This window comes from Ovis aries, chromosome 3 (assembly GCF_016772045.2).
Source record: "Ovis aries strain OAR_USU_Benz2616 breed Rambouillet chromosome 3, ARS-UI_Ramb_v3.0, whole genome shotgun sequence".
Lineage (NCBI taxonomy): Eukaryota > Metazoa > Chordata > Mammalia > Artiodactyla > Bovidae > Ovis > Ovis aries.
The window spans coordinates 45,927,626-45,950,745 of record NC_056056.1 but is presented as its reverse complement, the minus strand read 5'-3'; the positions used below and the strand labels follow the sequence as shown (position 1 = coordinate 45,950,745).

General features: G+C 46.4%; 1 non-coding gene across 2 annotated transcripts in view; it reads left to right on the top strand.

Annotated features, from left to right (window-relative positions):
- Positions 1 to 23,120, top strand: part of LOC101117403 (uncharacterized) — a 159,349-nt gene that overhangs the window by 8,520 nt on the left and 127,709 nt on the right. Inside the window, exon 1 of one of the 2 annotated variants that reach the window (XR_009599815.1) lies at positions 10,219 to 21,852. The exons of the other annotated variant lie outside the window; for it this stretch is intronic. This is a non-coding gene — a transcript (uncharacterized LOC101117403). Of the gene's footprint in view, positions 1 to 10,218; positions 21,853 to 23,120 lie in introns of those variants that run through there. 2 annotated transcript variants of the gene reach the window in all.

Here is a 23,120-nt window from a genome sequence, read left to right as displayed (position 1 = left end):
AGGTCTCACTCTCCTCACCTTGAATCTGGCTGACCCTAGTGACTCCTATGTAAGATTGTTAGATTTAGCCCATAAAAGTGCAAGATGCTCAGTTAAATTTGAATATCAGATAAACAATGATTTTTTACAAATATAAGTATGTCCCATGCATAGTTGTATTTTATCTGGCAACCATCCTCTCATGGGACCGATAGAATATGACAGAAAGATGCATGTGACTTCTGAGGCTAGGCTGAAGGAAGCTTTGCAGCCTCTGCCTTGATCTCTTGGAATGCTTGTTCTACAGATGCTGCCCCTCAAGGAAACCGGCCCACTTGGAAACCAGCAGCCATGCTGTGAGAAGCCCAAGCCTCATATAGGGAGATGCTCCACTCAAAGATCCCAGCCCAGGCGCCCAGCATGTAAGGGAAGATGCCTCCAGAGCAGGCTTCCAACGGAACTTTCTAAGATAATGGAAGTGTTCTTTGTCTATACTGTCCAGTATGGTAGCTACTAGCCACAGGTAGGTTTTGAGCCTTAAAATGTGGCTAGTGCCGCTGAGCCGCTGAATTTTAAATTTTATTGGATTTTAATGTAAATGTACATTTGAGTAGTCACCTGTAGCTACTACTGGACTCTGCAGTTCCAAATGATTTCAGTAACCAGCCCTTGGAATTGCCCCTACCTGTTTCAGTCTTCCTAGGTAAGGCTTCAGGTATTATGGTGCGGAGAAAAGACAGCCAAACAGTGCCCTAACCACACCTGAATGCTAACCCACAGAATCTGGAAGCATAATAAAAAGTTTGTTTTTATGTTTTTAGGTCTGGATGATTTGTTATACAACAAAAAGTAATCAGAAGGATGTGAAATATGCCAAGAAGAAGCTAGAGGAGATTTCTAAACCCAAAGGTTGGGGCCCAAAAATAAACTGATGAATAGAACAGCCCAGGGATGGTAACCAAGGCCCACGAACTGGGCGAGGGGTCAGTGATCTGTAGTTTAATAGCATCCTTCAGTTCCTGGTGTCCCGGGAAGGTTTGGGACGTGGGGGCTGAAGCCCTGCCACTGTCCAGGCCCTACTTGACATCCCAAGTCACGTTTAATTTGGGAGCCTTGATTTTTTAGTCTATACAGTGGGACTGCAGTGAGTGACCCCAGCTGACCTAGCATGTTGTCAGAACATCAGGTGTCATTAGGCATATGGTTCGCTCCTCACCCTGAGATGGATTCCTCATCTACCTGCTCTGCAGAGCTTTGCAAACTGACTGCAGTGACTCCCGTTTCACTTACAGGAACTCTGTGTCTTAGGAGCCAAGTTCTTATAAAATACACACTGGTCTTGAATTGAGTTTCTGTGGAAAACTGCCCACTGTGCCAGAAGTATCAACATTTTGGGCACAGTTTAGATGAAACCTCATTCTTACAAAAATGCTCCTTGTTTTTGTGGGTATCCTGGGGCTCAGTTTCTGTGGGGCTTTGAGCTCTGAGCTGTATACTTTGAGGAAGTTGACTTCCAATGATGATCATCCAGGTGGACTTAGGGTATAAGGCCTTGTTTCAGGGCCTGGGCATCTGAGGGTGGGGTCTCCTGCCCTCTCAGATGTGGGGACATCAAGGGAATTGTTGCTGGGAATGTTTGAAACCTCGGGAGGAGCAGGTGACATGTGTACAGTCAATGCACTCTAAGTCTTAGGAATAGAGATTTCAAAGAAGTTCAGGGAGGGGTGGGCATGATCCCAGTTGCGGATAAGACAGTCATGGATGAATGAGACAGTGGTGGGTTTGAGTCTTGGCTCTGTCACTTGTAGGGTCAATGATTTCTGAGCCTCAGTCATCTGTGAAGAAGATGTACTACCTACATCCAAGGGTGTGTGAAGAGTAAATTAGGACACAACAAAAGAGATACGTGATCAATATTAAAGTGAATAGGGAAGGCTGATTGCTAAAGAATTGATGCTTTGAAATTGTGGTGCTGGAGAAGAGTCCCTTGGACAGCAAGGAGATCAAACCAGTCAATTCTAAAGGAAATCAACCCTGAATATTCATTGGAAGGACTGATGCTGAAGCTGAAGCTCCAATACTTTGGCCACCTGATGTGAAGAGCTGACTCTGATGCTGGGAAAGATGGAGGGCAGGAGGAGAAGGGGGCAACAGAGGATGAGATGGTTGGATGGCATCACTGACTCAATGGACATGAGTTTGAGCAAACTCAGGGAGATAGTGAAGGACAGGGAAGCCTGGCATCTTGCAATTCAAGGGATCACAAATAGTCAGACGTGACTTGTTGACTGAACAACAGCAACTCAAAGGGAACAGAGACTTCCCTGGTGGCCCTGTGGCTAAAACTCCAGGCTCCCAATGCAGGAGGACCAGGTTTGATTCCTGATCTGGGAACTAGATCCCACAGGCCACAACTAAGAGTTCACATGAAGTAACTAAAAAATAAAAATAAAAGAGAGCCAACCTGTTGTGACCAAGACTTGGTGCAGCTAAATGTGTGCATGTGTGCATGCTCAGCAGCCAAATAAATAAATATTAACAAAGTGAGTATAAAGATATCTAATAAGAAAATAAAGCAAATACACATCCAGTAAAAAGGTATTGAATAAATGTATAGATATTGGATAAATACAGATATCCCACCAAAGAGAAGATGGCTTAGGAGGGTTGGAAGTCTAGAAAATGAAATGTGACAACTTAGCAGCAAATTGTCTTGGTGCAAGAAAGGGGCAGGCAGCAAAAGTGGTTAGAAATCCAGCAGGAATGTGGTACCACTTTTCCACCTGCTGCTGCTGCTGCTAAGTCGCTTCAGTCGTGTCTGACTCTTAGCGACCCCATGGACTGCAGCCCACCAGGCTCCTCCATCCATGGGATATTCCAGGCAAGAGTACTGGAGTGGGGTGCCATTGCCTTCTCCAACTTTTCCACCTATGAATAAGCAAAGATGAGTGAATAAAAGTGCCTAGCATTGAGGAAGATCTGAAGGCTTTCTGAATAGGCCCACAAATCACCAAAATTCTGGGTGGCAAGTTACTCTTTCAACATCTTGAGATTCCAGTGGTCCTCCCTCTGGAAATTTATCTTAAGAGAATAATTAGAAATCTAAATCAAGAGGTATATTTAAGGAGCTGTTGATACATAGTTAAAAACTGGAAACAGCCTAAATATCTCACAATAAGAGATAGGCTAAATAATTGTTTTAACCATATGACAGTATATATGTTGCCATAAAAGTAGACAGTTTATTGACAGATATTCCAAAAATGTTATGTGACAAAAGCAAGGTAACAAATAATGTAAATATTATAATCTCTTTGTGAAAAGTACATATATGTGTAATATAGAGCTGGAAAGCTAAGTATTCAATGCTTATGGTTATATAATTCACATACTATAAACTTCAATATTCACTATAAAACTTCACCATTTTCAAGTGTCAAATTCAGTAGTTTTTGGTATATTCACAGAGTTGGGCATCACCAGTGTCTAATCCCAAAACATTTTCATTACCTGAAAAAGAAATCCTGTAGCCATTAGCAGTTACTCCTCTCCCCAGCCCTTGGCAACAAATAATCTTTTCCGTTTCTATGGATTTGCCTATTCTGGACATTTTCTATAAATGGAATCAAACAATAGGTGACCTTTTGTGTCTGGCTTCTTAGCATAGTATCTCCAAGGTCTGGCCATGTTGTAGTGTGTGTCAATACTTCATTCCTTTATATTGCCAAATAAGATTATGTTGTGCAGATATGCCAAATTTTGTTTATGGGACAATTGATGGAAATTTGGGTTATTTTTGCCTTTTGGCCATCGTGAATAATGTTGCTATGAATATTTGAGTGAAATTATTCTGTGTGCACTTATTTTCAATTCTTCTGGTTATGTGCCAAGGAGTGAAATTGCTGGGCTTCCCTGGGGCTTCCCCAGTGGCTCAGTGGTAAAGAATCCACCCACGATACAGAAGCTGCAGGAAACGTGGGTTTAATCCCTGGTCAGGAAGACCCCTTGGAGGAGGGCATGGCAACCCACAAGTATCTTGCCTGGAAAATTCCATGGACAGAGGACACTGGCGGGCTACTGTCCATGGGATCACAAAGAGTCAGACACGACTGAGCGGCTAACACTTTCACTTTTTAAAATTCTATATTTAACTTTTGGAATAACTGTCAAACTATTTTAGACAGCAGTTGCACCATTTTACATTTCTACCAGCAATATATGAGGTTTCCGTTTCTCCACATCCTCACCAACACTTGTAATTTCTTTCTTTCTTTTTCTTCCTTTTTTTTTTTTTTTTGGCCACTCCATGAGGCATGGGGGATCTTCCCCAACCAGGGATCAAACCCATGGCCCCTGCAGTGGAAGCATGGAGTCTTAACCCCTGGACCACCAGGGAAGTCCCAACACTTGTTAATTTCTTTTTTTTGGTAACAACCATACTAATGGGTATGAAGTGATGCCTCATTGTGGCTTTGAATTTCATTTCCTGAATGACTAATGATGTTGAACAATCTTTGTACTTGTTCATTTATGTATCTTCTTTGGAGAAATGTCTGTTTATGTCCTTTGCCACTTGGTGGGATTTTGTTTGCTTTCATTTTGTTTTTCCATATTTCTGATTTATTTGTAATGACAAGGGCTGCTTGTGTAATAATGAATGAAAGAATCAAGATAAAGGCTGGATGTGGCCCACAGAGGCCTCTTTGGAGCCCTTTGAAGGCAGAGCCACTATTGTGGTGTTGGCTCCTTGGCAGGTGAATTCTTGGCAGGACTCACCCACTTGGCCAGGTGTGACTCTCCTGGAGTGGCAGAGATCCTTCTGGCCCTGGCTAAGGGGCACATTATCAGAAGTAAAAGAATCAGGGTCCTGATTATAGAGGGAAAATTCAAGTCTAAGGTAGGATTCCTCGTTGCAGGTGGAACAGAGGCAGGCCTGGGAGAGTCTCAGCAGTGGGGCCAGGTGCTGCCATGGAGAAGAAGTTCTGAAACTAAGGGTCCTCATCACTGAGTCTGTGCAGAGCTTCAGCCTACCTGGGGCCTGATGTGGGTCGTGCCCTCCAAAACAGAGAAGGCATCTTTCCTTCAGTTAGAATTCTTGTTTGGAGACATCCACACAATAATTCTGTATAGTTTGCCTGGAGTGGTTCCTTTCTTTTCCTTCCTATGGGGACACACAGAAACTGATGTGACCATTCAGCAAGTCTTAGGTTCTTTTGGTTGCTTTGGGATCCTTAATAGTTTACACCAATGCTGGAAACAGGTCTGAAACCAAAGTCCACCATATACATACATATTTTCCAGTAAGCTGTCAGAAAAACAGCGATACTGCATGTTTGGGAAGGCACTGACTGCAAAGGGGCATAAGGAAACCTTTGGGGATGGTGGGAATGTTCTGTAACTTGATTGTGATGGGTCTATAAAAATCAATAGAAGTCTATTTTGCATGCACCATATAGGATCTTAGTTCCACGACCAGGGATTGAATCTGTGCCCCCAGCAGTGGAAGCGCAGAGCCCTAGCCACTGGACTGCTAGGGAATTCAGCTTTCAACTTTAATAAATGTTTATAAGCTAAAAAACCCAATAGAATGGTACACTAAAAAGGGTACATTTCAATGTGTGTAAGTTACACGTAACAAGTTGCTTTGAAGAGAAGTGGAAGAAAAGGAGAGATCTTTGGGATAACAAAAAGAAGGAAAAGGGAAAAAGGAGGACTGAAGGGACGAGAAAGGGGATAAAGAGGAAGAAGCAAAGAAGGGGAGGAGGGGGAGGGAGGAAAGGAGAAGGAGGAGGAAGAAAACTAGTACACAGACATATCATACTCCCAGCTCCCTCATCCCCTGCCTTGTGCCTGTCACTGTTTTTTTTTTTTTTGAAGTATAGTTAATTTACAATGTTGTGTTAATGTCTTCTGTACAGCACAGTAACTCAGTTATACATACTACATATATATCTATATATTGTACATATATATATATTCTGTTTCATACTCTCTTCCATTGTGGTTTGTCGCAGGATATTGAATATAGTTCCCTGTGCTATGCAGTAGGACCTTGCTGTTTATCCATTCTATATAAGAGTTTGCCTCTGCTAATCTCATTCCCATTCCTTCCCTTCCAGACACCCGACCCCTTTGGGACCATAAGTCTGTTCTCTGTGTCCATGAGTTTGTTTCTGTTTTATAGATATGTTCATTCGTGTACATTAAAAAAAAATTATTGGAGTATAGTTGATTTACAATGTTGTGTTAGTCTCAGGTGTCCAGCAAAGTATCAGTTATACATATGCATATACCCACTTTTTAAAAAAAGATTCTTTTCATGTTATATTTTAGAATCCAAATATAAGTGATTTATATAGTATTTGTTTTTCTTTTTCTGACTTAATTCACTTAGTCTGATAATCTCTAGGTTCATCCATGTTGCTGCAAATGGCATTATTTCATTCTTTCTGATGGCTGATTAATATTTCATTGTATATATACGTGTGTATATACACACACACACACACTATATCTTCTTTATCCGTTCATCTTCAGTGAACATTTAGGTTGCTTTCATGTCTTGGCTATTGTAAATAGTGCTGCTGTGAACATAAGGGTATGTATATCGTTTTGAATTATAGTTTTGTCTGGGTATATGCCCAGGAGTGGGATTGCTCGATAATATGGATGCCTGTCACTGTTATGTACTGGGGTGGTGTTAAGTGACCCCTGTCTCTAGGAGCTCATCGTCTATTGGAGAGGTGAAATTTTCTTCGAGATCCCCACCCCCGCTCCAGTGTGAGAAATGATTAACATCTCACCTGGCCCCACCTGCTAGGCTTGGTAGGAAGGACAGTCTCTGTCTTTTATTGAGGTTCCCTCCATTCTCCACCCAGCCTGTGGGAGTGCAGAGGAACCAGAGGCTTGCACAGGCCTGAGAAGAGTCCCTGTCTCAGGCTGACATTGGTGGCTCCTCTGAGTGCCCTCTTTCCACAGCCCTCACGATCTCCTCTGGGCTCTTGGCTCCCTGTCTTTTGAACTAAGTGAGGACGCAGCTTGTTGGAGGATCTCCGGCCACTGCCCCTGGTGCCACCCTCTCTCATCCTCAAGGCACCACCTCTCCTGGGGTGCTGCTGCCTATGTGTCAGGAGCACCTGATGATGACTCAGGCCCCTTTCCCCCTCTGCACTATGGGCCGTTCCCTCCCCAGCTGCCTTGCAAGTCCTCCCACCAGCTCGTTAGCCACTTGATAAGAGCAAAGACTCACCTCTCTGGGCAAGGGAAACTTGGAGCCCAGGACTTAAGCACGGGTTATCCATTAGGAGGAAGGGGGGTACTTGATTTTTTTTCTTAAGAGCCTAGAGCTGGCCAAAAACAAGGGCCAGTTAGTTTCTCAACATGGTTGGCTGTTATACACAGCTGCAGAGGTCTTGTTTACAAAACAGAGAAGGTGCTGGATGTCTAGTGGATGGCCCAGACAGTGGTCAGGGTGTGTCAGTCAAGTGTGGTGTAACCTGGTAAGGGGAGGGCCAGTGGCAGATAGCCACAGCTCTGGAAACAGACAGCATCTCAGCGTCCCTGGCACTGTGCCTGGCTGGTCTGAGGTCAGCATCTTGCCAGTTGAAATATGTGTGGTTACAGGTGAAAGGGAACTGGACTGGGTGACAAAGTGGGTGGTTTCAGGAGGTCTGAGCCCAGAGAAATCCAGGCCTTGAGGCAGTAGGAGGAGGTTACAGTAGCAGAGAGTTTGAAAGTTGGCTGGTGATTCGGAATCAGATGAGGGAAGGCACAGACCCCACCCAGCCTCTGACCACCTACTGAGCGCTGAAGAGAAGCAGATCGGCTTCTTTTGTGCAGCCTGCCCACGCCAAGATTTCTAAGAAATACTTGGTCTCTATTTCTTGGTTCTTCTGGGACCAGATGTAAAATTACATGGGTACATTTTAACTTGAAAAGGTAAAAATATCCTTCTGGCTATATCCTCCTTTTCCTTCAGAATCAGGATAATGTAGGGGGAGAGCTTGGTTCTGAAGTCAAATGGAAAGTGCTTTTGTTTCTGGACATTAGGGGGAAAAAAAAAACTGTCAAAGAGCCAAGGCCTCGTCTGTAAAAAGAAAACGTGAAATGGGCTGCGAGTCCTCCTTAATAATTCAAAGACCAAACTGAAATAACAAGAAGGTAGAGTGAATCATCAGATATACCCACACCCTTCTCTTATCAGCTTGCAAATGTCCTGGTTGGCACATGGTTGGAGAGAAGCAGTTAGTGACAAGTGGAGCTAAAACCATTCATTCATTCAGTAAAAATGTCATGACTGTTAACTATACCAGCAGACCTAGTGAGGAGCTGAGGATACACTCCAGTACAAGGCACACATCCCTCTACCTCATGGACCTTGGAATCTATGTCACGGTTCTCAAACTTTAATGCACATCAGACTTCCCCCCGATGGCTTGTTAGAACACAGATCGCTAGGCCTCATCCCTGGAGTTTCCAATTTGATAGGTCTGGGATGGCCTGAGAATTTGCATTCCTCAGTCCCCACATGATGCTGATGCTGCTAGACCTGGAATAACACTTTGAGAACCCCTGGTCCAGGCAGCCATTTCACCCAACCATTTTTACCTCTTGACGCAACCTGGTTCAGTCACTGGGGTGAACTACAGGAAATTTGGAGCCCTGGCCCAGGGTTTTGACAGCCTGAGGTTACTTGCCCAGGAGCTGTGGCCATCCCAGGCTGCAGCCAATCTTTACAAAAAAATTATTTTTAATTTAATCTTTTATTTTTGGTTGAGCTTGGTTTTCCTTGCTGCGTGCAAGCTTTCTCTAGTGGCCATGAACGCAGGCTTCTCAGTGTGGTGACTTCTTGTTGCAGAGCATGGGCTCTAGGGAACAAGGGCTTCAGTAGTTGCAGCTTGCGGGCTTCAAGAGTTGTGGTGCACCGGTTCAGTTGCCCTGAGGAATGTGGAATCTTCTGGGACCAGAAATCAAACCCATGTCCTCTGTATTAGCAGGCGAATTCTTATCCACTGTACCACCAGGGAAATCCAGGGAATCAGTATCTGAAGGCTCATTATCCTCTAAGGAGACCATGCGAAGGCCTTGCACCCACCCTGAGACAGAAGCAGGTGCATCTCTGAGAGGCCCTCTGTTGACTTCTCTTTGGAAATGAAGGAAGGCCTTGTTTACCACCAGCCTAGTGCAAGCCCAGAGCACTGGGTGCCAAGCCTGGGGTGGCACAAGGGCATCTTCCGCAGTTCCGTCCTCCCTCCAACTGGAGCCTCTCATCTTCTCTTCCTGTCACATTCTTAACCCAAACAGCTCACTTTTCTTCCATGCTCACAGGCAGCACAGGCAGGTTGGGCCTTTGTAACCTTCTCCACCTGAGTAAACATGGCATCATCGATGGGGCTCCTTGGGGCCCTGCTGCAGCCAAGGCTTGGCTCTTGTGAGGGTCATGAGTACAGGGCAGAGGGTGAGGGTGAGTGACAGTAGCCCTTTGTACCATTGCCAAATGACAGATCATCTTTTGAGTCAGAATCTGCCAAGATTAATTTTTTTTCGAACTATCTTATTGAGATATCATTCACACACCATACAACTCACCCATCTAAACTATACAATTCATGGCTTTTATGATACTCACAGAGTTGTGCAACCATCTTCACAATCTACTTTACACCATTTTCATCCGAAAAAGAAATCCTGGGCCTTTCAGGGCCCCATCCTTTCATTCCTCCCCTAGCCCCAGGCAACCACTAATCTGCTTCCTGTCTCTATAGGTTTGCCAATTCTGGACATTTCATATGAATGGAATAGAAGTGTGACAACCTACATCTGGGTCCAAAACGTGCTTGGCAGAAACTCAAGATGGGCACAGATTACATGAATTGTAACTTGACCTTGGAGCCTCCCTTGTCTCAGGGTGCTAATTCCCCCATTCACAAGGCAGCAGTGAGAATGTGAAGGGCCAGCCTAGGCCTGGCACCCCCGCTGGTCAGGGGTGGGGACTCTCTGTAGTGAAAAGAAGGCTTAGTGATAAGATCAACTGTGGAGCAGCCTCAGATCAAAGTGATCTTATTAGGAATTGGTGGCATGCTGTGGCATTCCCAAAATTCAACTGTGAACTAAGGTTGTGTAAGAGGTATTTCCCCTGCCTCTCATTCAGCAGGCCCTGTCTGGGTGCCAAAGTCAGCAAAGCAGCGCTCTGCTCTTTCTCACCGAAGAGGCACAGAAACTTTCAGCCCCGCCCCACCCAGACAGCTCCTGCTCTCCCGGAGAGAAGAGGTTTTCTGGGGGTCCTCTAGGGACCCCGTCCCCTCTCTGCATTCCTAGATTTCTCCTGGTTGCCACCCAGGTCCCTCCCAATCTCTCTGCAAGCCCTGAACTGCCCCTGCCAGGACCTCTGCTGGCAGCTGCACGTGCCAAGGCAAAAGGCTTCTTACCTGGTCCACGTGAGTGAGCTGACTGTTTTTTTGTTAATGCTACAGCAAAACCTCTGTTCAGTTCCACCCCCCAGGGATCCTTTCCGTCTGTTAACACCCCTGCTTGGTGGTGGGGGTGGGGAGGCCCAGTACCCAGATCAGTGATGGGCCCTACTCCCCACCAGCCTGTGTCTGGGGTGGACGCTCCTTCAGTGACCACTTTTCCTGTCTCAGGCCCCTGACAGGATTGCCAGGAACCCACTCCTCCCTCTGCCCTCCCTGAGGGATTGACGTCCACAGGATCCCTCCCTGTTGGCCCACACTCAGGCCACAGAGCTGTCACCCCAGCTCCACTCTCCCTCCGTGGTCTGGGGCTTTCTCAACAGCTGCAGAACAGAGTCTGGGGCTCAAGTGAGGGGAGGGCCAGAGACCTGCCATTATGCAGGTCCTCCTCCACAGCAGTGAGCTCAGGTCTGGCAACAACAGGGGCTGGGATGAGGCAGGGCTGCGGCTTGTGGGGTGTGTTGGGGGGGCAGTAGGACAGGGTGGGGAGCCGAGGAGAAGGGCAGGGAGGGAGGGCAATGAGACCGTCCCTTCTTTGAACTGTGTCCACTGAGGTGTGATTGCAGCCTCCCAGGGGAGGGGTTGAGCGGCTGCCTGAGAACAGAACCAGACCTAGGAAGGCCCCCAGGGCCCAGTGGGCAGCAGCTGAGACCAAGACTGAAGGTAGGCCAGGATGACTAGGGCTGGCGGATGGGGCTAAGGAGGGCCTTATCAGTGACAGAGTTGGCCTAAGACCTCCCTGCCCCCTCCCCCTGCCCCCATAAACTCAGATGAGGGAAGCTGGCTTTGGGATTGTGTGCAGGAGGATCTGGGGAAATGGACACCATGGCCTCGGCTCACAGCCTGGGTGTAGGCGGGGCCCGCTAGGTTGAGAGGCCTGAATTATTAAGCCCTTGGGAGAAAGGCCACTGGGATTAGTGCTGAGGGGAGCTTATCGCCTCTGTTTACAGTCCCGGGGAGGCGAAGAATTCAGCTGCTTCCAGGGCTGGCTGCCCCGCTGTGACCAGAGTTGTAAAATGGCACTTGGCTGGCCTTGGAGGGACCCTGGCCGAGGCGGTCCTGTCACCAGGCCCCAGGTTTCTTGAAGCCTTTTGTTTACAGGCTCCAGTTGACCTTTGCCACACACATATTCCGCGTCGCCCTTCTCTGCAAAGGAAGGCCCTGCAGCCACCAGGGGCCATGGAGTCTCCCGGGTCCACCTGCACTCAGGTGTCAGCTTGGGGCTGGCTTCAAGACCACCCCTCCCACCTTGACCTCCATTCGGCCGGAGGTGTAGCAGGGAGGCCAGATCCTCCCAGGTCTTCTATGGCCTTACTCTGGCATTGCCCTCTGAGCGGCTAGGGTTAGGGAAGCCCCATAACAGTCCTACCTCCAGTGCCTGGGGAAGGAGGCAGAGGGATCCACCCTAAGTCAAGGGCAGATGGTGCCTGTGAAACCTGGAGGGAGAGAGGCCATGCCCAAGCTGAAGCCGCTCTGTCTTGGGTCTAGAATCCTGGGCAAGAATGCGTCTGGTGGGCCTGAGGGTGATCTGGTGGTTCTGGGAGCTAACAACCACTTCCTGGTTTTCTTTCCTATAGTCCTTCCTCTCAATGCCCATATTCCTGAAAACTGATAATCTGCTAAGACGAGGACCAGCTGGGGCAGTATCTCTGGCCCTCACTTCTTTGATAGCACCACTCACTCTTTTCTCCCTGGGCCTGATAGCCCCCTGCTTCCCTTCATCTAGACAGTTAGGAAAAATTGGCCAAGACTAGAGGGCAATGGCGACCCGCTCCAGTGCTCTTGCCTGGAAAATCCCATGGGTGGAGGAGCCTGATAGGCTACAGTCCATGAGGTCGCTAAGAGTTGGACATGACTGAGTGACTTCACTTTCACACACTGGAGAAGGACATGGCAACTCACTCCAGTGTTCTTGCCTGGAGAATCCCAGGGATGGAGGAGCCTGGTGGGCTGCCGTCTATGGGGTCGCACAAAGTCGGACATGACTGAAGCAACTTAGCAGCAGCAGCAGCAGTGGATGGGACCAGAGGGATTCCTGCAAGCCCTGGAGTCACGCTGGGTGTGGGAGTACCCAGCAGGGCTGCCCTAGGTGGGTTATCTGGTTGTCTACGGGAAACAAAGTGAGAGTGTCAGTTGCTCGGTCGTGTCCGACTCTTTGTGACCCAGTGGACAGTAGCCTGCCAAACTCCTCTGTCCATGGGACTTCCCAGGCAAAAATACTGGAGTGGGTTGCCATTTCCTACTCCAGGGGATCTTCCCTACTCAGGGATCGAACATGGGTCTCCTGCATTGCAGTCAGATACTTTACCATCGGAGTTACAATGTTGTCTGCAGGAGCAGACCTTTATTCTTATCTGCAAAATCCCATGGGCAGAGGAGCCTGGTGGGCTACAGTCCACAGGGTTACAGAGGACATGATTTTAGTAACTAAATCACCACCACAGACCTTTGTCTAACTTGTGTTTACTATTGATTAGGGTATTTTACAACTTTATAAGGAAAGTGTAGAAAACTAATAGCAATGCAGGACTGTTAAACAGTGATGCAGATAATATTTTAATCAAATGACCAAGGTTTTATCGTATGTACCATAATTTAGCAATCATTTCAATACTCTTCAGTTATTATAAATATTTCAGTGTCTCCTGTCGTATTTTGAACCCTCCTTCTGGTTCTCTCATTAATTAATGAAATACATTTTTGTTATAGGTTCATGCTACATTTGTATAAAAGCTATGTTTAAAATTTTTTAATGAAAAAATTACCATATAGGAAAATGGTACATGGTAATTTTTTCATATGCAGTTCTATGTACTTTAACCCATTTAAAGACTGAAACCACTACCACATGCAGGATACAGAATAGTTTCATCCTCCCTGAGACACTCCCTGTGCCATCCCTACAGTCATGTTTTTGACTTTGTGTGTGTTTGTGTTGATGGTTAAAAGGGGGAAAAAAAAATCATCAAATTCAAGCATTTTTAAGTGTACAGTTCAGTAGCGTTAAGGATATCTACATTGTAAAACAGATCTCTGGAACCCCTTCATCTTGCAGAACTGAAAGTTTATACCCCTTAAACAATACTTCTCTCTGCCCCTTCCCAGCAGCCCCTTAAACAATGACTTCTCTCTACCGTCTCCCAGCAGCCCCCGGCAACCACCATTCTACTTTCTAGATCTGTGAATCTGACTATTTCAGACACATCACTTAAATGGAATCATTGCAGTGTTTGTCCTTTTATGACTGGCTTATTTCACTTAGCATAATGTTCTCGAGGGTCATCTGTGTTGAACCATGTTTTCGATGTTTTGAAAATTATTCTTTGACAAGATGCAGAAAGATGTCAGTGACTGGGATGTTGCTGGCTTGTCTTTGTCAGTCCCGCAGGCTGTGGGGATTCCCTCTCTGCCCCCTCTGTCAAGCCTGGGGAAAGACTTGGGGTTTCAGAGTGGTCTCTGTTCTGCTTGCCCCACTGCTTTGCCCTCCCTTGCAGGCTGCACTTAAACTCAACAGAAGAAAACTCCCCGATCAGCAGGGTGCTTTGGGACATCTCCAGGTGTGGGTGGTGGGGTTAGCCACACAAAGGGTAAATAATTAAACCAAACATGGGCACCCAAGCCAGACGTCCCTCAATTAGCTCCTTTCTTCAGACAAAGGCAAAAGACATTGACAATAAGAGAGACTTCATCTGTTTCCTCCTCAACAAGGAGAATCAGGAAGGTGGGTACAGGAGGAGCTTGGCAGGCCTGGGAATGAGCCTGTGTGTGAGACGCAGGGCCAGTGCAGGGCCAGGGCCCCAGACAAAACCTCTAATGATATACTTGAGCCTCTAAAAGGCAGTCAGCTAGACACATTCTTGCCCCCTCCCCTTGTGCAGCACACACACACAGACCCTGAACTCTATTCCATTCAGCATTCAGAAACTGTGGTGTGTGTAAATGCCAAGTAGTTTCCACAAGTCTGAAATCCATAACTCTCCCTAGTGCCCCCTTAAAATGTTTTTGAACCTTTTGTTTGTCTTTATGAGCAATGAAAGCAGACTTTCTTTCTTGGGATGTGCTCTCTACTGCTGGGTATCTCTCTCCCTCTCTGGAAGCCTCATTTTCCCCATGGGGAGAGATGTGTGATGGGGCTGGTAAGGGAAGGAACCTCAGATACTGGTTCCAGTGATGCCCAAAGGCCTCATGGTCCTGGGGAGCCACTTAAATACCCAGAGCCTCAGTTTCCCTTCTGAGAAACTATAACAACTCTTTACCCAACATTTGGTGGTATTTCCACTCTGGATTTCTAAGTCCTCTTCATATAACTGTGCTTCATCTCTAGGGTGACTGTGCTTCATCTCTAGGGTGACTGTGAAACTTTTAGCCTCCAAACGGTGACATTTTTAAGAGTGAAAGGGGATGCAAATACTGATTATACTGGGACTATTCATAAACTGGGAGCTTCTTCCATGAAGAAACCTTGTCTATCCATCTTAGAGTCCCATCTGTATCCAGCCCAGAGCTTTAAATTCACAGGGATGCTCAGTGAACACTGACTGGTGTCCACCTCCCAGGAAATCTAACTCAGGGCAAATTTAGAGGGAGAGACTTCTCGGTTTAGTTCAAATACCTTAATGTAGATTGGGTTGGCTTTGGTTGTTAAGAGTTGTGAATAAACAAAGAGACAGCAGGGCCCCCATAATGGGAAGTGGACCCTTTCAGGATTGGGCTGTTGAGCATAGGGCATTTCTGACAAGTCACAATCGTGTGGCAGAATCCCCTGGGACCACAGCTGTATGCAAGGGAAGGTGTATTTGTGGGATATCCAAGTGGGATTTCAGGTCTCTGCTTTGCATAGACCTAGCAACCTGCTAGGGCTGCTGGAAGAAATGAAAAGAACCTTTAAGTCTTAACTGCTGGATCCTAGGAGAGCAGGTTGACATCTCTAGGGAAAAAATAACGGTAACCTTGACCTTTGAAGAGTATGCCCACATCGACAAAGAGTTCACTCCGATGTTGAAGGCTCTGGCTTGAACTTGATGGGGAGGATTCTCTTGAATGTACCCTTGGGTGTTTGATGGTTGAGGACCTCTGACCCAGCTCTGGGTAGAAGAGGCCAGGAGGCCATAAGTAAATGAATATAGCTGGGGCTTTCCTTTTGGAGTCTTACAAAGAAGCTGTGAATACTGTGAGGAGACACACCTCTTCTGAGGGCGGTCAGAGGGCTGTGCAGTCTGTGCTCTGCCACACTGAAGGAAGCACATTCATGTAATGGACACTGCGGACAAATCTTAACAGCAAATGGCAGTCAGGTGTGCATCCCAACAAAATCAGGAGATTATGACAGTTCCTGGTAGAGGAAGACACTGGGCATCTTGAGAAAGGGCATCTTTTGGTCTAAGCGGCTCAGAGGCACAGTATGGAGCAGTGGTGGCCACGATCAGAGAACAGGGTGACGACATCCTTACTGGGCAGTGACAATGACAACAAAAACCTGGGTGCTGTGTGGTTAATGGCCAACACCGCAGTGATGTATGGAGTCCACGTCACTGACCTTGGTGATGGCTAGGTTGGCAATCATGGCAAAAGCCCCAGCAAATCCTACTGAAGCAGAGAGGAGAATGGCACCAAAGAGAAGTACAGAAAGGCTTTATTTGTTGCGGTGATGTCGATAAGATACTGAAGTCCTGCCTGTGGAAGGACAGAGTGGGGACTAGAGTCAAAGATATTTCTGCCACACTGCAGGTGTGACCCGTTCCTTTAGGACTCTGTGTCTGGGGAGAACATAGTGCACTGGGGTTAGAAAAGCTGTTTTAAAGGCCATGTTCTTGAAATAATGTAAATTTACTATTGGTGGCCTTACCTGTTCCTCAGGGAGACTCACCCTTCGTCATTAAACGAATAATCTTTGTTCCTCCTCACCCGGACGTTATCAGTTTCCCATGTGAAAAGCAGGTTGAACCCCAATCAGTGTCCGGAATTCTGAGCACCTGCTCTCATGACTTCAGATGCTTGGCTCACACTCAAAACTTGCTTTCTTTGTCCACAGGGTCTGATTCTACAGGGGAGGTCCCCCTTCTCTGCAGTCATACCAGCCCCTCAGTGGACCTCAGCTATAGCCCCTCTGGAAGATGCCTGCCTATTTCTCCTTGAAGTGAATTATTTTGGACATAAAACTTAGTCTATAAATAATGTTAGACAATAGTGAATATACTCCAAACATTTGCTCAGAAATTATTCAGCTGTTTTCATGTGATAATACAATTGTATTAACTTCTCACAGTTTAACTCATGATTTTGGGCTGATTCAGAAGCCCTGCAAACCTCCCCCTATCTTTTTAAGATTAAAATATCTCCCTTATTGATTTTTCTTTTGATAAAATATTACACATTCACTGTAAAAAAAAAAAGTTAAAAGATACAGATGGGCAAAAAGAAGAAAATTAAAAATACCACAGTTCCATTTTCAGAGTTAACCATTATTCACAACTTGATGTATACATTCTTCCAAATCTTCTATGTATGGACTTGTTAATGCTTGTGTATAAAAAGCACTCACATACCTATAGAACACAAAGAAGGTTATGTCTAGATATCTCAATAACTACATTATTAGTTTTTAATAGTTTTAACTGTGTAGAATGTTTGTCTGTTTTTATTTCATAACCGTCTGTTCCTAATTATGGTGGTGGCTATTAATTCATTTAGTTCTCTGAAGTTTTATATACATTTTAAAAACCTCTTCAAGGTTTTACATATTATCTCCAGTGTAAATCTTTTTGTGTTGGGAGTCTAAAGACTTTAGCTTTGTTGGTCTTCCTTGTAGACTCTGTAATTCTTGTCTATGAAGACTCTGTAATTCTTGTCTATGAGCTCATCTTCCATGGAACTCATCTTTCCAAGGACATCTCTCCTGTGTTTTCTGGGTTACAGAGGGAGGATTCTCGCAAGGGAGGTTTCAGTGTTGTCCTTTAGGGCATAGCACTGCTGGACCAAATCTTAGGCTAGTGGATCAGGACTGTTTCTACCCATAGCTAGGCTGATAGGTGTATTCAGTACAGCCTGTACTGTACTGAATGGTCCTGTTCACTGAAAGGCAGTATGGTCCTATCTCCTGACCTCAAGATTCTGCTACATCTGGGGCTCATGACTCACTGAAATCACAACCGCAGTCACCCAGTCTGAGTCCCCTGTGGGTCTTGCTACATCAGCTCTTATTTACATCTTTGTTCCTGACACTGAGCACGACCCTGTGGGACCTTCCCAGGGACAGACCACCCCCTTCCCCTGGGTCCCTTGCCTGTTGTTTGTAGAAAAGCTTTAGCCTCCTAGGCCTTGCTTGAGTTACAAAGAGCAATTTTAATTAAAGACATGAGAAAATACAGAAACAAATAAAAACAGTCAAGCAAGATGAAATGCTAGTTTGGCCATAAAACAAAGTCAAGGACCTTTAGTTCCCCCTCAAGGGCTATAAATAATATCCTAAGCCATATCTTTGGATGTTTTGCAAATACTAGAACACCCACCAGGAGGAAAAAGTTAACTACATGCTGACCATCATCACATGGACCCCAGACTAGCTGGAGCCAGAAAACTGATAACTGAGATTCCCAAAGCATCACCATCAGCCAGGGAATTGTGCCTGGGCTGATCACACATCCTACAGCCCTACGCTTCATAATGTCTTTACAAACCCTTCCCTGGAAGGGACTGGGGAGTTTGGGTCTTCTGAACACGAGCTGCCAGTTCTCCTTGCTTGGTGCCCTATAATAAAAGCTGCACTTGCTTTCACCACAACCTGCTGTCAGTGAATTGCCTTTGCTGTGTGTCAGACGAGCACATCCAGATTCCGTTTGGTAACATTCCTACTCTGTCCTTAAAGATTTGCCTTGCTTGCTTGGAGCTTGGAGATAACATTTTAAAATGGTGTTTTTGTATTTTAAAATCAAGCTTTTCTATGTATTTGCAAAAGGAAGTTAGGGCTGTAGGGGACTAGTGCTCATCAATTTGACCTTAAATTCAATACCAGTTATCCCTGTGTTGGATGGTTTTGCTTGTCTTCTATAGAACAACATGTTCTTAATTGTTTTAGTTGCTTTGTCATTTTCCTCCATGTTCACTGTAATTATCTCAAGCTTTCCCTCTGAGCCAGAAAATTTGTTAGCTTCTTTGATGTTTCTAACTTATCTAATAGATCTATAAATTTCTTGTTTTTGTCCTTAATTTTTTGCCTTCACTCCAATTGCCTTTTTATTTAGTTGATTTATCCACTCATCCTTGGGCTCTTTTTTTATTGTTTCAAAAACATACCAAATATGTTTATACACTAAATGGATATAATTTATTAAATGTTGAATTAATGTGATTAACTATTAAATTAATATAATTAAATATTCATATTGGTTCTATAGTATGAAGCACTCAGGAGGTTTCTTCTATAATAGGGACAGTGATTACCTCTAGACTTGCTTTGTTTATGTTTTCATATTCTGTTTCTTATTTTTTTCTCTTCCCCTCCTCTGCCTTCTTTTTGTTCCTTACAAACATCTAGCATGTTGGCTTAGCTTCCCTAACATTTCTTTTAATTTTGCATGAGTAAGTCTGGCCAGACCATGCAATGCTCTGAAAGTGTGAGGGCCCTCATGACACCTTTCTACCTACCTGTCATTCCTTTGACCCTAGAGTTTGGAGGATGAGAGTACTTCCTGCTTCACTGAGGTCTGAGTGTTACAGCGACAGGTGGATGACAGATCTGGGCTCGGCTCTCTTTCCTGAAATGCGCTCAGTGCCCCACACCAGGGTCCTCTTCACTTAGCAGGGATGTGGTCTCTTCCTGGGGCTTTGGCTCATTCCTGGAAGGGAGCACAGAGCCGTAAAAAAAGGCCAAGTGCAGCTGCTCCTCCAGCTCCTGTTGGCCTCCCTGATGGGTTTTTCGCTGGGATTTCTCCTCAACTTTCCCCAGGTTGACTTTCACCCTCTCAGCCCTCTCTATGCTAAATCATGAGGTGCTGGTGATACTCCTTGGGGTCTTATTCTCTAACCTCTTCTCATTCAGTGCCAGGGGTGTGGAGGGAGAGTGGCAACTAACATTCCATTCTAGAATTCTCTGTTTCATTTCTCTTGACACATTTTCAGTCTAATAAGGTTGTACTATTTTCCATATTTGATTGACTCTGACTAATGTTTGGCTTCCCCCGCACCCCCAAATTATTTTTCAATCACTGGAGAAGGAAATGGCACCCCACTCCAGTGTTCTTGCCTGGAGAATCCCAGGGACGGGGGAGCCTGGTGGGCTGCCGTCTATGGGGTCGCACAGAGTCGGACACGACTGAAGTGACTTAGCAAAAATGAGTGAAATAGAAGGAGGTTGTGCGATCTGGCATCATTTGTACACCCTTACCCAAAGTCTAAGCAGCTGCAGCTGTCGAGAATGCCGCACAGGATCCCAGGAACTCCTGGGTTATTGCTACCGTCGGAGACTTGATTCATTCTCCTCGGACAGCAGACTCTCTCAGTCTTTCTCTCAGGCCCTTTGACCCCTGCTTTCTTCATCTGTGAAGTGAGTGTGTTGTATTATGCTGTTCACCTTTCATTAAATTTCACTGTATCCAAAATGAAATTATACTTCCTTCCTACATCCAAAACGTCGAGTTTCCTTCTCCAGGATTTCTGAGAATTTCCTGAGGCACAGCCTGGCGTGAGCTCCACAAAACCTTTCTCATCCAGCCTTCTCACCTTGCTGCCTTGATTCTGCCTCTGTGCTCATGAGACTGGTCTCTTGGTGACTCTGCCAAGCCCAGGGGAGAGGACATGGCCCTGCTGTCAGCCCTACAGCTTCTCTGACAACAGGCTCCTGAGAGTACTTTCCATCCGCCTTAGGAGTGTCTGGTACCCACAAGGGCCTACCAACAGCAGTCTCCAAGCCCACTTACCAGACAGAGAGGAGGGGAAATCCTTTCCTCCCCTAGCCTAAGGCATCCTCCCGTGCCTGCCCCGGGATGAATGACTGTGAGAACACACTCCCGCCGCATAGGTAAAGGTGCGGCCTGATCTCCTTGGCTCAGAGAAGATGACCGTAATAGTCTCCAGTCTGAAGGTCCTGGTCCCAGCCACAGGCCAGTCCAAGAAGCAGCAGTCTCTGTCCAGTGCATTGCCACAGCCTTTTCTCTCTCGTGGGCTGTGGAGAGGGTCAGTCTGCCACCCTATGGCCACCTCATCTCCCACAGACACTTCTTGAACAATTCAAAAGCTACATCTCCAAGGAACCAACAGTTATTTTCAGCCACAGAGCAGTCTACACCTGTATTTAAGGAAAGAGGGAAACTAAAACATGTGTCTAATTTGTCTGGGCCAGTTCTGCTCCTATGCTCAATGTGTGTTCCCAAGTAGGACCTATCACATCTTGGATCAGAGCATCCTATCTGGGTTTCCTCCAGAACAACTGTGGCTGCTTGCCTCATATCTGGTTGATTGCAAGTGCTGTTTGACATGATTAAAACTAGACAACACCAAGAGTGAACCCTAAAGTAAACTATGGACTTTGGGTAATTACAATAGATCTGTGGAGGTCCGTTATTTGTGACAAACATACCCCTCTGGTGGGGGATGTTGATGGGAAGGCCATGCATATATGGGGGCAGGGCATATATGGCAAGTCTCTATCTGCCCCTCAATTTTGCTGTGAACCTAAAACGGCTCTTAATAAATGCCTTAAAAAAATTGTTTTTGTTTTTCAGCATCCTGGTGTCTGGCTTACAGGAAAAAGTTTCAGAGGTCATGCCTGAGATAAGGCTGCCTTCTGGAAGCCCCTCTGCAAACAGGCACAACTCCCCCGGACCCTGACTTCTTATTGGATAGCAAGTCTCAGAACTCCAGCTTGGTCCTTCCTGCCTGGCTGGCTTCTGTGAGCAGTCTGACAAGACTGCCCCTTTTCTCACCCACCTGGGGTCTGTGCTGTAGAACATTCCAACCACTTCAAGAAAGGCAGGAGCAGTGGATGTTTCAAGGCCAATTAAAGCTCCAGCTCCACTTCACTCCCCGCTATTTGTTAGCACCTCTGTGATTTTCACCTGCTGGGACAGGAGTGGAGGAAGGGGTTCGCTGGGAGGATCATTTCCAGTTACTACCTTGGAGAGGCTGCTGCGGCTGTCCTGACCTCTGTGCTGGGCAAATACATGAACCATGTCTTAGTGCAGTGACCAAGTGAGGGCTTCAGGCATCCTTGGGGCCCTGGGTCTGCAATCAAGCGCCTCACAGAATGAGGAATGACTTTAGGATCCTCTGCGGAGATGGATTGAAAACTTTCTTCATAGCCAGAAAAACTGCTCTTCCAGAGGGAGACTGGAAACCATCTTTGCGCTTGAACCCCTCGTTGTTCCTGCCTTTCTTGAGTGGTTAGAATGTTCCGCAGCACAGACCTCAGGTGGGTGAGAAAAGGGGCAGTCCCATCAGACTTAGGGCTCCCCAAAGTCTAGCAAGAGGACTGAGCAGGATTATTCTCTAACAAAGGGTGAGGGTCTGGGGGAGTTGTGCCTATCTGTGGCAAAGCCTGCAGGAGTCAGCCTTATCTAAGGCACAGCCTCTGAAAACACTTTCCTGTGAGCGAGGCACCCGTGTGCTCACATTTTAACAAACATCATGACCTTTACTTAACACAGGGCTGGGGAAAAGCCAGGACAAGTGTTCCCACTTTGAAGAGCCTCATAAATGTCATGGCATCTTCCAACATGGGGATGAGGAGCCCACTGTCACCTGAGTCAATTTTCCAGATGTGGTGGTGGGAAAGGACTGGTGGGGGTCATGGGTGGGATGGGGAGGAGGCAGCCAGCTGGTATCATGGAAAAAACCCTGGATCTGAGTCTTGCTCAGAGGCTGGATGGGCTTCCAAGGTGGCGTACTGGTGAAGAATCCGCCTGGAATGCAGGAGACTTGGGAGATGCAGGTTTGATCCCTGGGTCGGGAAGATCCTCTGGAGGAGGAACTGGCAACTCACTGTGAGGAGGAGCCTGGCGGGTTACAGTCCTTGGGGTTGCAGAGAGTTGGACACGGCTGAGCACACTTGCAGGCGCAGAGGCTGGCTAACCTAACCACGCAGACTGCAGCTGCTGGCAGTCCCACCTCCTGGCAGGCTCTTTTCTCAGCTGTGCTGTGGGAGATGAAGGCGGAGTGATCCACGCCTGGTATTTCTCACCCAGAATGTATAAGCTCAAGGATGTGAGAACCCTTGAAAAAGCCACTGGCTACTGATTCAACAGTAGCAGCACAAGAGGATACATCCCGGACTTGGTGTTTAAAGTCCCAGGTTGGATCTGAGCTACTTCTTGGTCATGTAAATTTAGGCCAGGTACTTCATGTCTCCAACCCTCAGTTTCCTGACCTGTCAGATACAAACACCCTGGATCTAACTCCCTTGAGAGGTGGATTAAATGAGCTGGGAATGCTCAGGAAGTGCTGTTTTTTGATGCTGTCAAAGGTCAAGGCCTTTTATTTGGGAATAGGGAGCAGGACACATGTGGCCTCTACAAGCCCGTTCTCTCTCAAGGGAGGAGAGCACTGGCTGGCCAGCAGCTGTGGTTCTCTGGACCAATGGCTGGTTTCCTGTGGGGGCTTTTCTGCCTGGGCACAGTTTCGGTTTCCCCTCTTAATCTTGGTCCAAGGCCGGAAGTGTGGGGGTGTGCAGGTTTCTCAAGC